The sequence below is a fragment of the Mandrillus leucophaeus genome, unplaced genomic scaffold (assembly GCF_000951045.1).
Source record: "Mandrillus leucophaeus isolate KB7577 unplaced genomic scaffold, Mleu.le_1.0 Scaffold385, whole genome shotgun sequence".
Taxonomy (NCBI): domain Eukaryota; kingdom Metazoa; phylum Chordata; class Mammalia; order Primates; family Cercopithecidae; genus Mandrillus; species Mandrillus leucophaeus.
Genome location: NW_012104087.1, coordinates 2,511,777 through 2,520,538, shown reverse-complemented (window position 1 = coordinate 2,520,538; position 8,762 = coordinate 2,511,777). Strand labels below are relative to the sequence as shown.

General features: G+C 36.9%; 1 pseudogene; it reads right to left on the bottom strand.

The window, feature by feature from the left end:
* Positions 1-7,569: 7,569 nt before the first annotated feature.
* Positions 7,570-8,445, bottom strand: LOC105547321 (annotated as a pseudogene).
* Between the last annotated feature and the right edge of the window lie 317 nt (positions 8,446-8,762).

Sequence of the window (8,762 nt, the reverse complement as noted above, 5' to 3'; positions counted from 1 at the left end):
TTCACCATATTGGTCATGCTGGTCTTGAACTCCTGACCTCAGGTGATCCTGTTGGGACTACAGGCGTGAGCCACTGTGCCCCACCATCCCCCATCTCTATATCCATCTTTACCCTTTGCTTTACAGCTCAGGTTATGTGTTCTATTTTCACAACTTATTAAACTCCCCAGAAACTGACTCAGTAAGGCAAATTGTTTTATCCAAAAAACAAGGAAAAACAGAAAAAAAAGTTTGTTTTTGTCCTCTTTGAAAATATTTTGTTTGGTTCATAACCAGAACGTGCAGGACAGCTTCTGACCATAATGGGTGATCTGACATTCATTCGTACATTGGTATGTTCTAGTAGAGAAAGACAGAAAAAAATGAGGCCAGGTTCTGCAAATGATTCAGGCACAAAAAGAAGAGAAATGTAGATTTTAATGTACAAAGTTTACAAGTGGAATGGATCTTTTTCTTAAAACTCATCCACTGAATAATAATGTATATAAGCCATGCAGAGAACCCATGGTGATGAAGTTGGTATTATGAAAATGAATCATAGTTTTATAAATGTCATCTAATCTTACAGATAGAGCCTAGAAAGATTTTAAGCCTTTTGACTTGCTGTTTGATAATCCAAAATTAATTGTGATGATCACCACTAAAAATAATCATTCACACATATTTTGATATCTTATACGTACAGCAGGCACTAAAACTACTCCCTGTTGTTCTCTGAGTTTCTCATGTCATTAAGCAATGCTAGTTTCTATCATTAAACTTGAACATAATCAAAGTTAACATTGGAATTTAGTTTGCTCACCCCTTCTTGCCCATGGCTTAACTAAAGCTCACTTTTATTGCAAGTCTAAAATCAAAATTTGAGATTATTGGATTAAGACAATCTATAGTTGACCTTGTGAGATTTGCCAACTTCCAAATCCCATACTTTTCCTTTGACTTCCATTAATCTATGCATGATCGTCCTAGCCTTTAAGATAGTCTTTTCTAGGCCAGGCGCGGTGGCTCATGCCTGTAATCCCGGCACTTTGGGAGGTTGAGGCGGGTGGACTACCTGAGGTCAGGAGTTTAAGACCAACCTGGCCAAAATGGCAAAACCCCGTCTCTATTAAGAATACAAAAATTAGCCAGGCATGGTGGTGCTCACCTGTAATCTAAGCTACTTGGAAGGCTGAGGCAAGAGAATCATATGAACCCAGGAGAAAAAGGTGGCAGTGAGCTTAGATCACACCACTGCACTCAAGCCTAGGAGACAGAGCGAGACTCTGTCCACCTACCCGGCCCACCTCCCTAAAAAAGATGGCCTTTTTTTTCATTGAGACAGCAATGAAAAAACTTACATAAGTAAATAACATTCAGCTTTTTCTGAAATATCTTCCAATTTGATAATTCTTCGAATTTTACAGGAAACGGAGCCATTGCTATCTTAGGCAGACAGTGCAGTCAGAAGATCAAATGCTTATATTGCACTTTGAATTTCAAGGGAAAGCAATATATGTTATCACTTCTTTAAAACACAGTGTTTTAGAATCCCTTAAAAATCTTTCCACCACATAATCCAAAAGAGTGCCATCTCTAACTTTTATTTTCTGAAGTTTAGTTTTTCCTTACAATTGTCTTTGATGAAACAACCTGTCTACTTGACAACCTCGGTGGGAAAAGAGAAAACAGATAAAATAAGAACTAACATATTATCATTTGTAACAACGTGGATAGAAAAGGAGTTGGTTATGTTAAATGAAATAAGCCAGGCACAAAAAGACAAATATTGCATATGTTCACTCATATGTGGGGGCTAAAAAAGTGTATCTCATAAAGATAGAGAGTAGAATGGTGGTTCCCAGAGTCTGGGAAGTGTAGCAGGGAGAAGGAATAAAGAGAAGTTGGTTAATGGGTACAAAACTACAGTTTGTACTTACTCAAAGATTAAGTTTTACTGTTCAGTAGTACAGTAGGATGACTATAACAATAATTTATTGTATAATTTAAAATAGAAGAAAATTAGAATGTTTCCCACAGAAAGAAAAGATAAATGAGGTGATGGAAATCCCAATTACCCTGATTTAATAACTATGCATATATATATCTCTCACAAATACCCCCCAAAATATGTGCAACAATTATGTACCAATTAAAACAAAAATTTCAAAAGCACAATAATTATATTGATACTTACAATTATTAGAATATTTACTGATTCACTGTTGAGAATGAGATATTTATTTGGATTGCTTGTATTTATTAAGAAGTACTAGCACATATATAGAAAATAGCACAATTCAGAATTTATGTTGCTTATTATGAACACTGAAATAAGATAATTACTACCAAAATATATGAATAGAATTGCAATATTACTTTACCATTTATAGAGCCTATTTGAATTATGCATAATTTTACTTGGTTGTACATTAAATCGATCACAAAGAAAGCAAAATAATAATAATAATAATAAACCAAAAGCAAAAGAAACAACGAAGAGAGCTAATAATGGCAAAGAGTGGAAAGGAGGAAAACCAATTGACTAGTATGGAATTTAGGATTTGAAAGCTTAGAGTAAGACCCTCAAATGTTAATGGAGTCAGACAATATTTATAATTCAAACCACAAGCATAAACCATGGTTCTCATACTCCTTAGCAGCTTTGGCATCATCATCAACAAGATATAAGAAACAGGTTAAAATTATAACTTAACAAGGTTAAGATGTATTTACTTGTGTTTCCTTCGTAAAAGATTCTTTAGGAAGTGGTGAAGCAGAACTTAGGAAGGTGTAGAAAGGTTATGAAGGAGAAAAAAGAAGTTGGTTAGTGTAAATCTGCATTCCACACAAACACCCTCTACTTAGGCACTGTGGTGTCTCCCCTTTCATTAGGTTTCTGGAGTTCTACTTGCTTTTCACCTGAATACTTTGCCACTATATGTAATTTTCTAATTCATCCTATATTCTTTCAATATTCTATTTTTTATTTTTTAATTTTTTGTGGGTACATGGTAGGTGTGTATATTTATGGGGTACATGAAATATTTTGATACAGGCATGCAATGTAAAATAAGCACATCATGGAAAAGGGAGTATCTATTTTCTTAAGCATTTGTCCTTTGAGTTAAAAATAAACCAATTACAGTCTTTATTTCATAATGTACAGTTAAGTTATTATTGACTATAGTTACCCTGTTATGCTATTAAATAGTATGTCTTACTCATTCTTTCTATTTTTTTTTTTGTACCCATTAACTAAACCCACCTCTTTGCAGCCCTCCACTACCCTTCTCAGCTTCTGGTAACCATCCTTCTACTCTCTATGTCCATTCGTTCAATTGTTTTGGTTTTTAGGTTTTCGCAAATAAGTGAGAACATGTGATGTTTGTCCTTCCACACCTGGCTTATTTCAATTAGCATAACAATCTCCAGTTCCATTCATGTTGTTGCAAATGACAGGATGTCATTTTTCATGGCTGAATAGTACTCCAATGCATACATGTACCACATTTTCTTTATCCATTCATCTGTCAGTGGACATTTACGTTGTTTCCAAATCTTAGCTATTGTGAACAGTGCTTCAACAAACACAGGGGTGCAGGTATCTTTTTGATATACTGATATACTGATATACCCAGCAGTGGGGATTGCTGAATCAGATGGTAGCTCTATTTTTAGGTTTTTGAGGAACCTCCAAGCTGTCCTCCATAGTGGTTGTACTAATTTACATTTCCACCAACAGTGTACCAGGCCTCCCTTTTCTCCACAACCTTGCCAGCATTTATCATTGCCTGTCTTTTTTTTTTTCTTTTGATAGAAGCCATTTAAAATGGGGTGAGATGATATCTCATTGTATTTTTGTATTTCCCTAATGATCATGGATGCTGAACACCTTTACATATGCCTGTTGGCCATTTGTATGTCCTCTTTTGAGAAATGTCTGTTTAAATCTTTTGTACATATTTTGATTGGATTATTAGATTTATTCCTATAGACTTGTTTGAGCTCCTTACATATTTTGGTTATTAATCCTTTGTCAAATTCATAGTTTGCAAATACTTTCTCCTATTCTGTGGGTTGTCTCTTCACTTTGTTGATTGTATCCTTTGCTGTGTAGACGATTTTTAACTTGATGGGATCCCATTTGTCCATTTTTTGCTTTGGTTGCCTGTGCTTGTGGGGTATTGCTCAAGAAATTTTCGCCCAGACCAATGTCCTGGAGATTTACCCCAATATTTTCTTGTAGTAGTTTCACAGTTTGAGGTCTTAATTACAAATCTGTAATCCATTTTTATTTGTTTTTGTATATGGCAAGAGATAAGGGTCTAGTTTCATTTTTCTGCATATGGATATCTTGTTTTCCTAGCACCATTATTGAGAGACTGTCTTTTTTCCAGTGTATGTTCTTGGTACCCTTATCAAAAATGAGTTTACTGGGTGTGGATTTGTTTCTTTCTTCTCTATTATCTTGTATTGGTCTGTGTGTCTGTTTTTATGAAAGTACACTGTGTTTTTGTTACTATAGCTTTGTAATATAATTTGAAGTCAAATAATGTAATTCTTCCAGTTTTGTTCTTGTTGCTTAGTACAGCTTTGGTTATTCTGGGCATTTTGTGGTTGTATATACATTTTAGAGTTTTTTTTTTTTCTGTTTCTATTAATAATGTTTGGTATTTTGATAGGGATTTCACTGAATCTGTATATTGCTTTGGGTAGTATGGACATTTTAAAAATATTGATTCTTCCAATCCATGAAATCGGAAGATCTTTCCATTTTTTTGGTGTCTTCTTCAATTTCTGTCTTTACTGTTTTGTAGTTGTCATTATAGGTACCTTTTGCTTTTTTCATTAAGTTAATTCTTACGTATTTAATTTTATTTGTGGCTATTGTAAATGGGATTGTTTTTTATTCTTTTTCAGATTGTTCACTGTTGGCATATAGAAATGCTACTGATTTTTGTATGTTAATTTTGTATCCTATAATTTTTTTGAATTTGTTTGTCAATTCCGATAGTTCTTTTATGGAGTTTTTAGGTTTTACCAAATATAAGATTATAACAGCTGAAAGCAAGGATAATTTGACTTCTTCCTTTCCACTTTGGATACCCTTTATGTCTTTCTCTTTTCTGATTGCTCTAGCTAAGACTTCCAGTACTACGTCAAATAACAGTGGTGAGAGTGGGCATCCTGGTCATGTTCTAAATCTTAGGGGAAAGGCTTTCAGTCTTTCCCTATTCAGGAAGATACTAGCTGTGGGTCTACCACATATGGCTTTTATTATGCTGAGGGCATTCCTTCTATCCCGTGTTTTATGGGTGTTTTTATTATGAAGTGATATTAGATTTTATCAAATGCTATTTCAACATGGGTTGAAATGATCGTATGGTTTTCATCCTTCATTCTGTACATATGAAGTATCACATTGATTGCTTCTTGAACCATCAATATCTTACAATATGTTGAGCCATCCTTGCATCCTGAGGATAAACCCCACTTGGTCATTATGAATGATCTTTCCAATGCATTGTTCAACTCGGTTTGCTAGCATTTTGTTGAGGATTTGTGTATTAATATTCATGAGAGACGTTGACCAGTAGTTTTCTTTTCTGGATGTGTCTTATGCTGGGTTTCATTATCACAGTAACTGGCCTTGTAGAATTAGAATGGAATTATTCCCTCCTCCTCTAGTTTTCAGAATAGTTTGAGTAGGATTAGTGTTAAACTTCTTAAGTGTTTGGTGAAATTCATCAGTGAAGCCATGGGGTCCCAGGCTTTTCTTTACTGGGATAATTTTTATTATGGCTTCTATCTCATTTCTTGTTATTGGTCTGTTCAGGTTTGGGATTTCTTCCTGGGTTAATCTGTATGTTTCTAGGAATTTTTCCATTTCTTCTAGATTTTTCCAATTTATTGGCATATAGCTGCTCATAGTAGCCACTAATGATCCTTTGGATTGCTGCAATATCAGTTGTAATGTCTCCTTTTTCATTTCTAATTTTATTGATGTGGATCTTCCTTCTTTTTTTTAATCTGGCTAAAGGTTTGTAAATTTTGATTAACTTTTCAAAAAAACAACTTTTTGTTTTATTGATCTTTTATATTATTTATAATTTCAATTTCATTTATTTTCTGATCTTTATTATATATTTTCTTCTAATTGTTAGTTCAGTTTTTTCCTGCTTTTATAGGTCTTTAAGATGGATCATGAGATTGTTTATTTAAAGTTTTCCTGTTTATTTTTTATGTAGGCAGTTATAGCTATAAAAGTCCCTCTTAGTACTGCTTTTGCTGTATACCATAGGTTTGATATGTTGTGTTTCCATCATCATTTGTTTCTACAAATTTTCAACTTTATTCTCAAATTCTACACTGACCCACTGGCCATTCAGGAGCATAGGGTTTAATTTCCATGTATTTGTATAGTTTCCATAATTCCTTCTTATTAATTTCTAGTTTTATTCCATTGTGGTCAGAGAAGATGCTTGATATCACTTCAGTTTTCAAAAATGATTTATGACTTGTTTTGTGACCTAACATATAGTATAGCCTTGAGAACGTTCCACATGCTGAGGAAAAAAAGTGTATTCTGCAACCATTGTATGAAATGTTCTGCAAATACATATTATATCCATTTGTTCAATAGTGCAGATTAAGTCCAATGTGTCTTTATTGATTTTCTGCCTGGAAGATTTGTCCAGTGCTGAAAGTGGGATTTTGAAGTTGCCAGTTATTTTTGTATTGGGGCCGATCTCTCTCTCTCTCTAATTTTTTATTATTATTATTATTATTATTATTATTATTATTATTATACTTTAAGTTCTGGGATGCATGTGCAGAACGTGCAGGTTTGTTACATAGGTATATACGTGCCATGGTGGTTGGCTGCACTCATCAAACCGTCATCTACATTAGGTATTTCTCCTAATGCTCTCCCTCTCCTAGCCCCTCAGCCCTCAATAGGCCCCAATGTGTAATGTTCCCCTCCCTTTGTCTATGTGTACTCATTGTTCAATTCCAATCAATGAGTGAGAACATGCAGTGTTTGGTTTTCTGCTTCTGTGTTAGTTTGCTGAGAATGATGCTTTCTAGCCTCATCCATGTCCCTGCAAAGGACATGAACTCATCCTTTTTCATGGGTGCATAGTATTACATGGTGTGTATGTGCCACATTTTCTTTATCCAGTCTATAATTGATATGCATTTGGGTTGGTTCCAAGTCTTTACTAATGTGAACAGTACTGCAGTAAACATACTTGTGCATGGCTATTTATAGTAGAATGATTTATAATCCTTTGCGTATATACCCAGTAATGGGATTGGTGAGTCAAATGGTATTTCTGGTTCTAGTTCCTTGAGGAATCGCCACACTGTCTTCCACAGTAGTTGAACTAATTTACACTCCCACCAACAGTGTAAAAGCATTCCTATTTCTCCACATCCTCTCCAGCATCTGTGGTTTCCTGACTTTTTAGTGATCACCATTCTAACTGGCATGATTTTGATTTGCGTTTCTCTAATGACCAGTGAGGATTTTTTCTATTTTTTCTTTCCAGGCTTTATTCACTTTATTTTTCTTGTATAAAAACCCTATGTTGTAGCCACAGCTGGAGCCTGGGTCCGCTGCACGGAGACTCTGGTGTGGCTCTTGACTAGGTGATCAGTTAATTCCTGATAGGGACACTTGGTAAATACAGTCTCCTTCCAGAGGTCAGGGATCAGGTAGCTGTAGGTCTTAGAGATGGCATCAAAGGTAGCCTTGGCGAAGTTACCCAGAGTGGCAGTGCAGCCCTGGGCTGAAGTGTAGCAGTCATCAATACCAGCCATCATGAGCAACTTCTTGGGCACAGGCGCTGAGACGATGCCAGTGCCCCTGGGTGCAGGGATGAGGTGCACCAGCACAGAGCCGCAGCGGCCTGTCACCTTGCAAGGGACGGTGTGGGGCTTGCCGATCTTGTTCCCCCAATAGCCTCTGCGCACAGGGACAATGGAGAGTTTGGCCAGGATGGCCCCATGGATGGCAGTGACCACCTCCTTGGAGCACTTAACATCCAGGCCGACGTGGCCATTGTAGTCCCTGATAGCAACAAACGCCTTGAACCTGGTGCGCTGGCCAGCGTGGGTCTGCTTCTGCACCGGTATGATCTTCAAAACCTCCTCTTTGAGAAAGGCCCCCAAGAAAAAGTCAATGACCTCAGATTCCTTAATGGGCAGGGAGAACAGGTAGATCTCCTCCAGGAACTTGATCTTCATGTCCTTGACTAAGCGGCCCAGCTTGGTGACCGGCATCCACTCCTTATCCTCGGCCTTGCCTCTGCCAGCTCCGCAGCCTCCGCCCGGGTCCCATCCACGGCCGTGACCCCGGCCCCGGCCCGGGATGCCACTGCCGAAACCTCCGCGGAAGCCACCGCGGTTCCCCATCCCAGGGCCTCCGGGCCCCCCGGCTGCACAGGCGTCGTCCACCATTTGGTGTTTTCTCGGAGAAGTTGAGGTTTTTTTCATATGTTTGTTAGCCACGTAAATGTCTTTGGAGAAGTGTATGTTAATATCCTTCGCCCACTTTTGGATGGGGTTGTTTTTTTCTTGTAAATTTGTTTTAGCTCCTTGTAGATTCTGGATATTAGCCCTTTGGTCAGATGGATAGATTGCAAAATTTTCTCCAATTCTGTTGGTTGCCTATTCACTCTGATCGTTTTTTTGCTGTGCAGAATTTCTTTACTTTCATTAGATCCCATTTGCCAATTTTGGCTTTTGTTGTGATTACTTTTGGTGTGTTAGTCACG